The 15,550-nt window shown below is 47.8% G+C and overlaps 8 non-coding genes across 8 annotated transcripts; all 8 read right to left on the minus strand.

The window, feature by feature from the left end:
• Nucleotides 1-375: 375 nt before the first annotated feature.
• On the minus strand, nt 376-493 carry LOC139339672 (U5 spliceosomal RNA). The gene has a single exon (XR_011602802.1). It is a non-coding gene; the product is annotated as a U5 spliceosomal RNA (small nuclear RNA).
• A 373-nt stretch (nt 494-866) lies between these two features.
• On the minus strand, nt 867-1,056 carry LOC139339643 (U2 spliceosomal RNA). The gene has a single exon (XR_011602777.1). It is a non-coding gene; the product is annotated as a U2 spliceosomal RNA (small nuclear RNA).
• Nucleotides 1,057-1,922: 866 nt separating this feature from the next.
• LOC139339553 (U1 spliceosomal RNA) lies at nt 1,923-2,087 on the minus strand. Its single transcript, XR_011602691.1, has one exon. It is a non-coding gene; the product is annotated as a U1 spliceosomal RNA (small nuclear RNA).
• A 1,098-nt stretch (nt 2,088-3,185) lies between these two features.
• LOC139339673 (U5 spliceosomal RNA) lies at nt 3,186-3,303 on the minus strand. The gene has a single exon (XR_011602803.1). It is a non-coding gene; the product is annotated as a U5 spliceosomal RNA (small nuclear RNA).
• Nucleotides 3,304-3,676: 373 nt separating this feature from the next.
• Nucleotides 3,677-3,870, minus strand: LOC139339661 (U2 spliceosomal RNA). The gene has a single exon (XR_011602792.1). It is a non-coding gene; the product is annotated as a U2 spliceosomal RNA (small nuclear RNA).
• Nucleotides 3,871-9,783: 5,913 nt separating this feature from the next.
• On the minus strand, nt 9,784-9,948 carry LOC139339546 (U1 spliceosomal RNA). The gene has a single exon (XR_011602684.1). It is a non-coding gene; the product is annotated as a U1 spliceosomal RNA (small nuclear RNA).
• Nucleotides 9,949-11,046: 1,098 nt separating this feature from the next.
• LOC139339674 (U5 spliceosomal RNA) lies at nt 11,047-11,164 on the minus strand. Its single transcript, XR_011602804.1, has one exon. It is a non-coding gene; the product is annotated as a U5 spliceosomal RNA (small nuclear RNA).
• A 373-nt stretch (nt 11,165-11,537) lies between these two features.
• LOC139339646 (U2 spliceosomal RNA) lies at nt 11,538-11,723 on the minus strand. The gene has a single exon (XR_011602780.1). It is a non-coding gene; the product is annotated as a U2 spliceosomal RNA (small nuclear RNA).
• Between the last annotated feature and the right edge of the window lie 3,827 nt (nt 11,724-15,550).

Here is a 15,550-nt window from a genome sequence, read left to right on the forward strand (position 1 = left end):
TTAGGAAAAATAATAGTCACGTTATGAATGTTTAATCATGTCAGTTTTGCTCAGTGGTTCAACAAAAGATACAGGCCAAATGTTCAGTTTCATTTAAAAAAATGCATTGACATTCTTGTCAGCCTATTATGATTTCATTGTGTTATGGTAAAAGTGTTCTGTTGGCCACTACAGTGGACATGCTGTAAAATCTGAACTACAAATTTTTTTATTTTTTTTTTCAAAATTTCTAAATTGCGAGTTGTTGTTTTAGCTCCAAAGAGGCAGGAAATCACAAAAGAAAAAGAAAAAGAAAAGAAATTGAAATATACTTTTTTTCTCCCTGAGCGTTTTGTGTGTGTGACCGACGGCGATGCTGATATTCACAAAAGCACGAGGCTCAGCCAAGAGGCAGAGCCGTCCAAAAATAGGTGCAACTCATTGGTGTTCCTTTCCACGGAAGTCTTTAGTAAAAGGCGAAAGACTTGTGCGATATGAAGAGAAACCTGAGTAAGTACGGCCCTCCCCTGTACGGCAGCCAAGACCTGGTGTCGTCCCAGTCACTTCGCTCATGGTAGGCCTCGCTCCTTGTTGCACTGTCCCGACTGCAACCTCTGGCTGCATTTTTATCAGGCCTCATCCCGCCGTCGATTGCCTTTGCTCCTTCCCCCTTCCCCCGCAGCCGTAATGGCTGACACGCAGTGATCGGAGAGCAGGAGACTGCCGGGGTTCCCAGTCAACAGCCAACAGATTGATCTCCTGCAGGTCGACTTGCAACGCAACGAGCGCCCTCCACGCTGAGCCTGGCTTCTTGATCGGCTGTCAAGACGAGCGACGGAGCTCTCGCTCTGCGTCAAGTTTTGATTTTGATTTTGCACAAGGCTGAAGGAAGGTGCACAGTTCCCAGCGGCACTGCTAAACCGGTCGATGCATGGAGTGAACGGAGCAAGCCCCTTTTTCAGCTCCCAGTGCTAAAAATCCATTTAATATGTTGTCCCCGTATAGAGGACATATCAGATATTAAACTGATAAGAACAGATACTACACTTGATCTTAGCCAAAAGGCCGAGAAGCGATGAGGTTCAGTGGTTTGCTGGCCCAGGCCACCCCCTGGAACAGTGCGCACACGTCGTGGTGCAAGCGTTTGACTTGCGCATAAGTAGGGCAGGCGCTGAGCACCTCCACCCAAGCGCTCCCTGGCTCAGCCCTGGCCGTCTTGTGTGTGTCTGTGTGAGTGACGGCGCTGTTGATATTCACAAATGCACGAGGCTCAGCCAAGTGGCAGAGCCATCCAAAAATAGGTGCAAGTCATTGGTGTTCCTTTCCACAGAAGTCAATTTCAATTTTTCCATTTTGTGACGTTTATTAAGTCCATTGCAGGGGTAACGTCAAAGTACACAAATTACTTACACACGATTACATTTAAGATTCAGCTTTCCCATTTAAATACCATTAAATACCAATCTTTCCATAATTGTTATTTCAGCTAAAACAGGTCAAACATCATCAAACAAAGGGGTGTTTGGAACTCTCCACTGCAAAAGCTTTCTTTTCTTTTCTTTTCTTTTCTTTTCTTTTCTTTTCTTTTCTTTTTTCTTTTCTTGACTTTTCTTGACTTATCTTTTAGAATATAATCATTCAGATAGATTTCATAACAATTTCTTGTGGGACACAAAACCCTCTCTAGTTGGCATCCTGCAAAGCTGACCAACTCATCACAGTCAGGTGTCCTGACTCTTTGGTCTGTTTCTGAAAAGTTCAAAACACTTCTGTCATTTGACTAAGACGTGTGGCACGCGCACGTTGGACGTAAAGTTCTTTCTCTCTATTGTAGGAAAAAATAACAAACAGCGACTTGGCATGCGGTTTCTGTCCCTGAGAAAGCAGCCACAGGCCTTGCAGTCACGGCAGACGACCGTTTTGTTTATCTTCAACACTATGACGAGGGGAGAGCGCGTACGCAGTCCCCCACTACCACAAATTATGCAGTCGAGATTCCCACATGTGGGGAATTCGCACAGGTCAGCACATCCCTTAGTGCAATGGATGCGCCTCGCCATGGGTGAACCACCTTGTTGATCATGGTATCTCCCCTGCCAGGTAAGTATGAATTGAAGGTGCCGTTGACAGGCGACTAAGTCCTGGACACGGCAACCTATCTGAGGGTACGGACAAGGCATAATCCCACAGTCAGGTGCCCTTAGCATTAGCTCACCTTCAGTGGTTGTTGCAGAAAATCACATTGACTCAAAAGATGTTAACTGGCATCCTGCAAAGCTGACCAACTCATCACAATCAGGTGCCCTGACTCTTTTGGCTGTTTCTGAAAAGTTCAAAACACTTCGGTCATTCGACTAAGACGTGTGGTAGGTGCACGTTGGACGTCAATTTGTTCCCTGCTTTTCTATGAAAAAACAAAAAACAAACAAACAGCGACTTGGCATGCAGTTTCTGTCTCTGAGAAAGCAACCACAGGGCTGCAGCAGCATATTCTCCTGAGACCCAGCCTATTCATTTATGTCCTCTGCAGTGGACATTTGGTTTTGGTCTATATCTTTTGAGTCATTTGAGCTACCCTACTAAGTCCTGGTGTGTTCCATAGAGGACATCCTGGCCTTTCCAATGATATCTCACGTGTTTGGGTGGGATGAGGGGAACTTTGTTTTGACGCTGAGACAAAATGGAGACTGCAGCAAAACGCAAATGCCAGGAAAAGAGAAAAGATAAGTCAAATATTGTTAAGATAATGTTTTTTTGGTCATCATATATTTTCTTGTTTAAGAACATGTCAGGAATCATAAATTGGAGTCAGAGTTCAGTTCAAATTTTTGTTAGGAAAAATAATAGTCACGTTATGAATGTTTAATCATGTCAGTTTTGCTCAGTGGTTCAACAAAAGATACAGGCCAAATGTTCAGTTTCATTTAAAAAAATGCATTGACATTCTTGTCAGCCTATTATGATTTCATTGTGTTATGGTAAAAGTGTTCTGTTGGCCACTACAGTGGACATGCTGTAAAATCTGAACTACAAATTTTTTTATTTTTTTTTTCAAAATTTCTAAATTGCGAGTTGTTGTTTTAGCTCCAAAGAGGCAGGAAATCACAAAAGAAAAAGAAAAAGAAAAGAAATTGAAATATACTTTTTTTCTCCCTGAGCGTTTTGTGTGTGTGACCGACGGCGATGCTGATATTCACAAAAGCACGAGGCTCAGCCAAGAGGCAGAGCCGTCCAAAAATAGGTGCAACTCATTGGTGTTCCTTTCCACGGAAGTCTTTAGTAAAAGGCGAAAGACTTGTGCGATATGAAGAGAAACCTGAGTAAGTACGGCCCTCCCCTGTACGGCAGCCAAGACCTGGTGTCGTCCCAGTCACTTCGCTCATGGTAGGCCTCGCTCCTTGTTGCACTGTCCCGACTGCAACCTCTGGCTGCATTTTTATCAGGCCTCATCCCGCCGTCGATTGCCTTTGCTCCTTCCCCCTTCCCCCGCAGCCGTAATGGCTGACACGCAGTGATCGGAGAGCAGGAGACTGCCGGGGTTCCCAGTCAACAGCCAACAGATTGATCTCCTGCAGGTCGACTTGCAACGCAACGAGCGCCCTCCACGCTGAGCCTGGCTTCTTGATCGGCTGTCAAGACGAGCGACGGAGCTCTCGCTCTGCGTCAAGTTTTGATTTTGATTTTGCACAAGGCTGAAGGAAGGTGCACAGTTCCCAGCGGCACTGCTAAACCGGTCGATGCATGGAGTGAACGGAGCAAGCCCCTTTTTCAGCTCCCAGCGCTAAAAATCCATTTAATATGTTGTCCCCGTATAGAGGACATATCAGATATTAAACTGATAAGAACAGATTTTTTTTTTTTTTTTTTTTTTTTTTTTTCCCTTTAATTCATTGCTCATAATACACATACATTTCCATGTAACTTCCAACATATGACATCCATCACAAAATAATAGCAAAGAAAAATAACATGAAATGCATTGTCGCCAGACCTACAATTCACCCCTGATTCCCTGGCATCAACCCAAATCCACCTTTCCATCTCTCTAGAGCAGCATGCCTCCCCCACTTAACAATGTCCCTGTTAACTCTCCCCTTCACACTTGCCTCAACTCTCTTGATTACCCATTCTACGTTGTTTTTTCTATTTTTCTGCACAAGGTCCTGCCTTGCCCTCCACAAGTTGCTCTTAACTAGGCTAACAATGAACCAGACCGAGAAAGTAGCCCCACCCAAGACCCGCCCCAACCCTCTTTCGACCTTAGCCCATGACAGTTTTAAACAAGGGACTTTCTGACGTAGCCATGTTTCCACTCTACCCCATACCACCTGAGCAAAGAAACAATCCCACATAATATGTCTCGTTGTCTCCTCTCCTGAACACGTAGACCTAGGGCACACTGGTGATCTTGCCAGCCCATGCCGGAACATAGTTTCCCTTACTGGCAGGCACTTATGGAGACATAGCCAGTTCAAGTCTTTAAGACCATTGTCAAGCCCCCGTGGCTGAATCTCCCTCCACACCCTAGTAGGTGTCCCTACCACTGCTGGTGCAGTTACTCTCTGCACTACCTCTTTATAGAGGACCCTGTGATCTATTCTTACTGTTCCTTCTGATGCCTCTGGATGTGCTCTCAGCCATTTGGCTGCATGGCAATAGTGCCAGGGCTGCTGCTCCGACCGTGGTGCCACATTGGTCCAGTCCATCATCTGTCTTGCCTGATAAGCAAAAAAAAGACGTAGGAAGTACCCCGAGGGATGCCTCACATGATCAGACAATTGCTTACACAGAAAGGACACGAAAATGCTGTCCAACTTCAGCGGGAAGTGTGGCACGGCTCTGCCCCCTTCTTCAATGCCAGCTAGCATGCGCACCCTTGCCACGTACTCATATCTGCCTCCCCACATGAAGGAGAAAACAAGGCGCATGAGTGGCCTCCTCATACTGACAGGCAGTGGGTACACATATGCCAAGAATAGGAGGGTAGGCAAAATGTCCACTTTCAAGACAAGCACCTTCCCTATCAATGTTAGGTGCCTGCTCTTCCATAGTTGGAGCTTCTTCTGGACTGCCGATAAACGCTTGGTCCAGTTGACTGTGGCACTGTAGGCTGTCTCAAAGCAGACCCCCAGTACCTTCAGGGGTCCTGTGCAGAGTGACAGTCCCCCTGGCACATCCACCCTCCCTTTCCACTGCCCAAAAAACTTGACAGATGATTTGGCATGGTTAATCTTAGCACCAGCCACCTGACCAAACTTCCTGAAAACCTCCAATGATTGCATGAGGCATTCATCACTGTCCAGCAGCAGAGTGGTGTCATCAGCGTACTGAGAAAGCTTGACCCTGAGGCCGCCGCTGCCAGGCACCAAGAAACCTTTCACACGCTGGTCAGCCCGTATTGCTGCTGCCAGGGGCTCTATGTACAGTATGTAAAGCAAAGGTGAAAGCGGGCACCCTTGTCTTACCCCAGAATGCAAACTGAACACTTCACCCAGATGACCATTTACTGAAACCCTGCTCCCCACCCCAGTGTACAGTGTGCGCAACCACCCTACAAAACCCTGACCAAAACCTAACCTCTCTAACACCCTAAACATAAAACCCCAATTAACTCTGTCGAAAGCTTTTTCCTGATCCAGGCCGACCACCATAAGCGGCAGGTTCCTGTCCTCTGTCCACGCCACAACATCCCGTATTAGCTGCAGGTTCCATCTCGCTGAGCGCCCTGCCACCCCACATGTCTGGTCCACATGGACCACATGTGGAAGTGCCATGCCCATACGAGTCGCCAAGACCTTTGCCAGGAGCTTATAATCCACACACAGCATGGTCAGCGGCCGCCAGTTACAAAGGTCAGTGCGATCCCCTTTCTTATATAGGAGGGACAACACCCCTGTGGCCATGGACCCACCCATGGCTCCGGTCGAGAGCACTGAGGACAGCACCTCTAACACCACTGGCCCGAGGACATCCCAAAACTTAACATAGAACTCAACAGGGAGTCCGTCAATGCCAGGTACCTTCCTCCTGTTCATCGTCTTGAGAGCCCCCTCTAGCTCTTGGAGGGTAAGTGGGGCTTCCAAAGCCTGTGCTACGTCTCCTGGCACCCGTTGGGTCAGGAAGTCTAAGAAGACCTCCCCCCCGTCTATGTCCACCTCTTTTTCCATGAAAGTGGTACTATAGTGCTCAGTGGCAACACGCAACATCCCCCCAGCCCCTGACACCACCACACCGTGTTTGTCTCTCAGTCCAGTCACCACTTGTTTTCTCCGACCAGCCTGCACTGAACCAAAAAACCCAGCAGAACATGTCTCTGCATTCTCCATATATTCCCAGCGAGACCGCAATAGGTATGCTCGGGCTCTGTTCTCAAAGATGTCCCTGAGCTGTGCCTTCAAGGAGTCGCAAACCTGCTGAGACACAGGACCACCACAATTTGCCTTAGCGTACTCAAGTTCGAGCAGGCTCTGAAGGTGACATATCACCCTCCGTGCACACCTCATCTTCTTTTTACAGTATATCGAGCAAAATTCCTTAATCCTTCCTTTGGCAATTTCCCACCACTCAATCACCCCAGTGCACATTGATCTCAATCCTATTAAACCATTGAAAAACCAACAGAAAGTCTGCCTGAAAACATCCTCATCCAGTACACTTATGTTGAGACGCCAAAACCCCGGTCCAAAAGCCGGTAAGCATGAGCGCACCTCAAAAAATAAACAGTCATGATCAGAAAAAAAGACCGGGAGCATTCTACCCGCTGACAAAACCAAAGATCTAGTAAAAAACAAATAATCCAAACGCCTGGCCATGCTCCGTGAGTTACGCCAGGTGGGACCGTCCATGAGTGGACTGACCCTCTTTCCCCCATCCACCAGACCATGACCGGCCATAAGCTGTGAGATGTAAAGACTACTTGTGTCACCCCCTTTCCCCAACTCCACATTAAAATCACCACCTATAACCACCTGCCTATTTGTGACCAGGTGCGGCTGTACTAACTCAAATGCTTCCTTCCTTTCTGCTGGAGTGTGTGGACTGTACACCACAATTACCCTCAGTTTGTACATGCCCCATGCAATATCTGCACCCATGATCCTCCCCTGAACAATAACAAAAGTATCTTCAATACTAATTTCTCTTACACCAAACAAAATCCCAACCCCCATAGAGTGAACACCCCCTACGCTCCAAACTGACCCCCCGTCCATCCACTCCCTCGTAAAAACCCCAACATCCCTGTTATCCCGCAAATGAACCTCCTGCAATAAACAAATGGAAATACGCTGAGCGCTTACAAAATCAAAAACAACCCGTCTCTTAACAGGGTTCCTCATTCCCCTCACATTTAATGAACAAACCTTGATGTAACCAATTATATTAAGAAAAGTCAGTCCCACCGGAAAACAAAAACAAAAGAAAAACCCTCTTCTTATTCTACTGAGAGAAAAGTCCTTCACTGTCCATCTGGTCCGCCCAAGAAAAGGGCACTGTATTTGGGGAGGTTGTGGACCTATCAGGACCCACATATGCATCCCCACTTAATGGGGATGGTAACACATACAGACCATGTGAGAGTTCAGGATCCAACCCAAATTCTACTGGGAACAAGTCTCCTGCATTGGTCTGGGACTGATCCTTTGCTCCCTTTCGGGCCTCCTGCCTGATATCCCCTTCACCCCACTCTTTGACCCCTCCCTCCCTTAAGCCCCCTGCATTTCTACAGTCACCCCCATCAACTGTGGGCTTCCCCTTCTCCCCTTTTACTACTCCCTTGGGCCTTTTGTTGTGCCCGCTCTCCACATTGTTATTCTCTTCCAGTGGAAGCCCATCTCCTAAAACCTCTGAAAGACTTCTTGCCCCATGCTTCACTCTAGAGGAGCGAGGGACAGGAGACAAGGAGAGGGGAACGACCTCCCCATCAGCTGAGGGTGCCAGTCCTCCATCATCTGCAGTAGAAGCGTTGGCCAATCCTTGCTCCCGCAGTTCATCCTCCGCCCCACCCCCGGAAACACGAGCAGCTGCCTCCACTTGCACTGATGTAATTGGAACAGCCTCTACTCGGGTAGATCTTCCCTGTGCAGCCTTGGCTCCCTCATTAGCCCTGCTTGCAGTAACGGCTTCAGCAAAGGTCTTCTTTCGGCTAGGACAGCTGCGATACAGGTGATCCTCTCCCCCACAACCATGGCAGGTCTTTGGTGCTGGGCAGTCTTTGGCCTCATGTCCTCCCTGCCCACAGAAACGGCAGCGATCTCCGGTGCAGTGGGCCTCTGTGTGGCCAGACTGCCGGCAGCGTCGACAGAAAGCTGGTTGCCGTGCATAGTACAAATACCCGCGATCACTACCAAGGCTGAAGAAAGCAGGTGGATGCCTGAGCTGATCAGCTCCTTCAGGATCTGCATTCAACAGCACTTGGAACTGTCGTCTCCCAGTCCAAAACCCCCAAGAGTCATTCACATACCTTGCTGCTGAAGCCACTTCTCCATACTGCCCCAAAAATTGAGACAAAGCAAGGTCTGTCACAAACGGGTTGAACATATGAATTGTGACCACCCGGAAATTTGGTTTGTCCAAATTCAGCACTTGGTAGCTTGCTAGTGGCATTGTGTTGCCTTCCTTGCTGCAAACCTCTACCATCCGTCTGTAGACGTCCTCATTCCTCATGGTCACGTCAAAGGCTTTCTCCTGCTGGTTCCATTGTATGCAGAACACGTCTTCCACTTTCAGATGCAGGAGCCCCATGATCACATCCTTGCAGAAACGTGCTCTGGACAGCACGTCTTCTTGAGCTGATCTTGTCTTGAACCGCAGCGTGTATCTCAGCCCGACCTTTGGGGTCGACTGGTCTTTAATGGCCAATGCAGCCATCGCTCCCGTGGATGTCCCCTTGTCTGAGATAGCTAAACAAATCCCACTTGATCTTAGCCAAAAGGCCGAGAAGCGATGAGGTTCAGCGGTTTGCTGGCCCAGGCCACCCCCTGGAACAGTGCGCACACGTCGTGGTGCAAGCGTTTGACTTGCGCATAAGTAGGGCAGGCGCTGAGCACCTCCACCCAAGCGCTCCCTGGCTCAGCCCTGGCCGTCTTGTGTGTGTCTGTGTGAGCGACGGCGCTGTTGATATTCACAAATGCACGAGGCTCAGCCAAGTGGCAGAGCCATCCAAAAATAGGTGCAAGTCATTGGTGTTCCTTTCCACAGAAGTCAATTTCAATTTTTCCATTTTGTGACGTTTATTAAGTCCATTGCAGGGGTAACGTCAAAGTACACAAATTACTTACACACGATTACATTTAAGATTCAGCTTTCCCATTTAAATACCATTAAATACCAATCTTTCCATAATTGTTATTTCAGCTAAAACAGGTCATACATCATCAAACAAAGGGGTGTTTGGAACTCTCCACTGCAAAAGCTTTCTTTTCTTTTCTTTTCTTTTCTTTTCTTTTCTTTTCTTTTCTTTTCTTGACTTTTCTTGACTTATCTTTTAGAATATAATCATTCAGATAGATTTCATAACAATTTCTTGTGGGACACAAAACCCTCTCTAGTTGGCATCCTGCAAAGCTGACCAACTCATCACAGTCAGGTGTCCTGACTCTTTGGTCTGTTTCTGAAAAGTTCAAAACACTTCTGTCATTTGACTAAGACGTGTGGCACGCGCACGTTGGGCGTAAAGTTCTTTCTCTCTATTGTAGGAAAAAATAACAAACAGCGACTTGGCATGCGGTTTCTGTCTCTGAGAAAGCAGCCACAGGCCTTGCAGTCACGGCAGACGACCGTTTTGTTTATCTTCAACACTATGACGAGGGGAGAGCGCGTACGCAGTCCCCCACTACCACAAATTATGCAGTCGAGATTCCCACATGTGGGGAATTCGCACAGGTCAGCACATCCCTTAGTGCAATGGATGCGCCTCGCCATGGGTGAACCACCTTGTTGATCATGGTATTTCCCCTGCCAGGTAAGTATGAATTGAAGGTGCCGTTGACAGGCGACTAAGTCCTGGACACGGCAACCTATCTGAGGGTACGGACAAGGCATAATCCCACAGTCAGGTGCCCTTAGCGTTAGCTCACCTTCAGTGGTTGTTGCAGAAAATCACATTGACTCAAAAGATGTTAACTGGCATCCTGCAAAGCTGACCAACTCATCACAATCAGGTGCCCTGACTCTTTTGGCTGTTTCTGAAAAGTTCAAAACACTTCGGTCATTCGACTAAGACGTGTGGTAGGTGCACGTTGGACGTCAATTTGTTCCCTGCTTTTCTATGAAAAAACAAAAAACAAACAAACAGCGACTTGGCATGCAGTTTCTGTCTCTGAGAAAGCAACCACAGGGCTGCAGCAGCATATTCTCCTGAGACCCAGCCTATTCATTTATGTCCTCTGCAGTGGACATTTGGTTTTGGTCTATATCTTTTGAGTCATTTGAGCTACCCTACTAAGTCCTGGTGTGCTCCATAGAGGACATCCTGGCCTTTCCAATGATATCTCACGTGTTTGGGTGGGATGAGGGGAACTTTGTTTTGACGCTGAGACAAAATGGAGACTGCAGCAAAACGCAAATGCCAGGAAAAGAGAAAAGATAAGTCAAATATTGTTAAGATAATGTTTTTTTGGTCATCATATATTTTCTTGTTTAAGAACATGTCAGGAATCATAAATTGGAGTCAGAGTTCAGTTCAAATTTTTGTTAGGAAAAATAATAGTCACGTTATGAATGTTTAATCATGTCAGTTTTGCTCAGTGGTTCAACAAAAGATACAGGCCAAATGTTCAGTTTCATTTAAAAAAATGCATTGACATTCTTGTCAGCCTATTATGATTTCATTGTGTTATGGTAAAAGTGTTCTGTTGGCCACTACAGTGGACATGCTGTAAAATCTGAACTACAAATTTTTTTATTTTTTTTTTCAAAATTTCTAAATTGCAAGTTGTTGTTTTAGCTCCAAAGAGGCAGGAAATCACAAGAGAAAAAGAAAAATAAAAGAAATTGAAATATACTTTTTTTCTCCCTGAGCGTTTTGTGTGTGTGACCGACGGCGATGCTGATATTCACAAAAGCACGAGGCTCAGCCAAGAGGCAGAGCCGTCCAAAAATAGGTGCAACTCATTGGTGTTCCTTTCCACGGAAGTCTTTAGTAAAAGGCGAAAGACTTGTGCGATATGAAGAGAAACCTGAGTAAGTACGGCCCTCCCCTGTACGGCAGCCAAGACCTGGTGTCGTCCCAGTCACTTCGCTCATGGTAGGCCTCGCTCCTTGTTGCACTGTCCCGACTGCAACCTCTGGCTGCATTTTTATCAGGCCTCATCCCGCCGTCGATTGCCTTTGCTCCTTCCCCCTTCCCCCGCAGCCGTAATGGCTGACACGCAGTGATCGGAGAGCAGGAGACTGCCGGGGTTCCCAGTCAACAGCCAACAGATTGATCTCCTGCAGGTCGACTTGCAACGCAACGACCGCCCTCCACGCTGAGCCTGGCTTCTTGATCGGCTGTCAAGACGAGCGACGGAGCTCTCGCTCTGCGTCAAGTTTTGATTTTGATTTTGCACAAGGCTGAAGGAAGGTGCACCGTTCCCAGCGGCACTGCAATACCGGGTCGATGCATGGAGTGAACGGAGCAAGCCCCTTTTTCAGCTCCCAGCGCTAAAAATCCATTTAATATGTTGTCCCCGTATAGAGGACATATCAGATATTAAACTGATAAGAACAGATTTTTTTTTTTTTTTTTTTTCCCTTTAATTCATTGCTCATAATACACATACATTTCCATGTAACTTCCAACATATGACATCCATCACAAAATAATAGCAAAGAAAAATAACATGAAATGCATTTTCGCCAGACCTACAATTCACCCCTGATTCCCTGGCATCAACCCAAATCCACCTTTCCATCTCTCTAGAGCAGCATGCCTCCCCCACTTAACAATGTCCCTGTTAACTCTCCCCTTCACACTTGCCTCAACTCTCTTGATTACCCATTCTACGTTGTTTTTTCTATTTTTCTGCACAAGGTCCTGCCTTGCCCTCCACAAGTTGCTCTTAACTAGGCTAACAATGAACCAGACCGAGAAAGTAGCCCCACCCAAGACCCGCCCCAACCCTCTTTCGACCTTAGCCCATGACAGTTTTAAACAAGGGACTTTCTGACGTAGCCATGTTTCCACTCTACCCCATACCACCTGAGCAAAGAAACAATCCCACATAATATGTCTCGTTGTCTCCTCTCCTGAACACGTAGACCTAGGGCACACTGGTGATCTTGCCAGCCCATGCCGGAACATAGTTTCCCTTACTGGCAGGCACTTATGGAGACATAGCCAGTTCAAGTCTTTAAGACCATTGTCAAGCCCCCGTGGCTGAATCTCCCTCCACACCCTAGTAGGTGTCCCTACCACTGCTGGTGCAGTTACTCTCTGCACTACCTCTTTATAGAGGACCCTGTGATCTATTCTTACTGTTCCTTCTGATGCCTCTGGATGTGCTCTCAGCCATTTGGCTGCATGGCAATAGTGCCAGGGCTGCTGCTCCGACCGTGGTGCCACATTGGTCCAGTCCATCATCTGTCTTGCCTGATAAGCAAAAAAAAGACGTAGGAAGTACCCCGAGGGATGCCTCACATGATCAGACAATTGCTTACACAGAAAGGACACGAAAATGCTGTCCAACTTCAGCGGGAAGTGTGGCACGGCTCTGCCCCCTTCTTCAATGCCAGCTAGCATGCGCACCCTTGCCACGTACTCATATCTGCCTCCCCACATGAAGGAGAAAACAAGGCGCATGAGTGGCCTCCTCATACTGACAGGCAGTGGGTACACATATGCCAAGAATAGGAGGGTAGGCAAAATGTCCACTTTCAAGACAAGCACCTTCCCTATCAATGTTAGGTGCCTGCTCTTCCATAGTTGGAGCTTCTTCTGGACTGCCGATAAGCGCTTGGTCCAGTTGACTGTGGCACTGTAGGCTGTCTCAAAGCAGACCCCCAGTACCTTCAGGGGTCCTGTGCAGAGTGACAGTCCCCCTGGCACATCCACCCTCCCTTTCCACTGCCCAAAAAACTTGACAGATGATTTGGCATGGTTAATCTTAGCACCAGCCACCTGACCAAACTTCCTGAAAACCTCCAATGATCGCATGAGGCATTCATCACTGTCCAGCAGCAGAGTGGTGTCATCAGCGTACTGAGAAAGCTTGACCCTGAGGCCGCCGCTGCCAGGCACCAAGAAACCTTTCACACGCTGGTCAGCCCGTATTGCTGCTGCCAGGGGCTCTATGTACAGTATGTAAAGCAAAGGTGAAAGCGGGCACCCTTGTCTTACCCCAGAATGCAAACTGAACACTTCACCCAGATGACCATTTACTGAAACCCTGCTCCCCACCCCAGTGTACAGTGTGCGCAACCACCCTACAAAACCCTGACCAAAACCTAACCTCTCTAACACCCTAAACATAAAACCCCAATTAACTCTGTCGAAAGCTTTTTCCTGATCCAGGCCGACCACCATAAGCGGCAGGTTCCTGTCCTCTGTCCACGCCACAACATCCCGTATTAGCTGCAGGTTCCATCTCGCTGAGCGCCCTGCCACCCCACATGTCTGGTCCACATGGACCACGTGTGGAAGTGCCATGCCCATACGAGTCGCCAAGACCTTTGCCAGGAGCTTATAATCCACACACAGCATGGTCAGCGGCCGCCAGTTACAAAGGTCAGTGCGATCCCCTTTCTTATATAGGAGGGACAACACCCCTGTGGCCATGGACCCACCCATGGCTCCGGTCGAGAGCACTGAGGACAGCACCTCTAACACCACTGGCCCGAGGACATCCCAAAACTTAACATAGAACTCAACAGGGAGTCCGTCAATGCCAGGTACCTTCCTCCTGTTCATCGTCTTGAGAGCCCCCTCTAGCTCTTGGAGGGTAAGTGGGGCTTCCAAAGCCTGTGCTACGTCTCCTGGCACCCGTTGGGTCAGGAAGTCTAAGAAGACCTCCCCCCCGTCTATGTCCACCTCTTTTTCCATGAAAGTGGTGCTATAGTGCTCAGTGGCAACACGCAACATCCCCCCAGCCCCTGACACCACCACACCGTGTTTGTCTCTCAGTCCAGTCACCACTTGTTTTCTCCGACCAGCCTGCACTGAACCAAAAAACCCAGCAGAACATGTCTCTGCATTCTCCATATATTCCCAGCGAGACCGCAATAGGTATGCTCGGGCTCTGTTCTCAAAGATGTCCCTGAGCTGTGCCTTCAAGGAGTCGCAAACCTGCTGAGACACAGGACCACCACAATTTGCCTTAGCGTACTCAAGTTCGAGCAGGCTCTGAAGGTGACATATCACCCTCCGTGCACACCTCATCTTCTTTTTACAGTATATCGTGCAAAATTCCTTAATCCTTCCTTTGGCAATTTCCCACCACTCAATCACCCCAGTGCACATTGATCTCAATCCTATTAAACCATTGAAAAACCAACAGAAAGTCTGCCTGAAAACATCCTCAACCAGTACACTTATGTTGAGACGCCAAAACCCCGGTCCAAAAGCCGGTAAGCATGAGCGCACCTCAAAAAATAAACAGTCATGATCAGAAAAAAAGACCGGGAGCATTCTACCCGCTGACAAAACCAAAGATCTAGTAAAAAACAAATAATCCAAACGCCTGGCCATGCTCCGTGAGTTACGCCAGGTGGGACCGTCCATGAGTGGACTGACCCTCTTTCCCCCATCCACCAGACCATGACCGGCCATAAGCTGTGAGATGTAAAGACTACTTGTGTCACCCCCTTTCCCCAACTCCACATTAAAATCACCACCTATAACCACCTGCCTATTTGTGACCAGGTGCGGCTGTACTAACTCAAATGCTTCCTTCCTTTCTGCTGGAGTGTGTGGACTGTACACCACAATTACCCTCAGTTTGTACATGCCCCATGCAATATCTGCACCCATGATCCTCCCCTGAACAATAACAAAAGTATCTTCAATACTAATTTCTCTTACACCAAACAAAATCCCAACCCCCGTAGAGTGAACACCCCCTACGCTCCAAACTGACCCCCCGTCCATCCACTCCCTTGTAAAAACCCCAACATCCCTGTTATCCCGCAAATGAACCTCCTGCAATAAACAAATGGAAATACGCTGAGCGCTTACAAAATCAAAAACAACCCGTCTCTTAACAGGGTTCCTCATTCCCCTCACATTTAATGAACAAACCTTGATGTAACCAATTATATTAAGAAAAGTCAGTCCCACCGGAAAACAAAAACAAAAGAAAAACCCTCTTCTTATTCTACTGAGAGAAAAGTCCTTCACTGTCCATCTGGTCCGCCCAAGAAAAGGGCACTGTATTTGGGGAGGTTGTGGACCTATCAGGACCCACATATGCATCCCCACTTAATGGGGATGGTAACACATACAGACCGTGTGAGAGTTCAGGATCCAACCCAAATTCTACTGGGAACAAGTCTCCTGCATTGGTCTGGGACTGATCCTTTGCTCCCTTTCGGGCCTCCTGCCTGATATCCCCTTCACCCCACTCTTTGACCCCTCCCTCCCTTAAGCCCCCTGCAT

The sequence above is a fragment of the Chaetodon trifascialis genome, chromosome 11 (genome assembly GCF_039877785.1).
Source record: "Chaetodon trifascialis isolate fChaTrf1 chromosome 11, fChaTrf1.hap1, whole genome shotgun sequence".
NCBI classification, from domain to species: Eukaryota; Metazoa; Chordata; class Actinopteri; order Chaetodontiformes; family Chaetodontidae; genus Chaetodon; species Chaetodon trifascialis.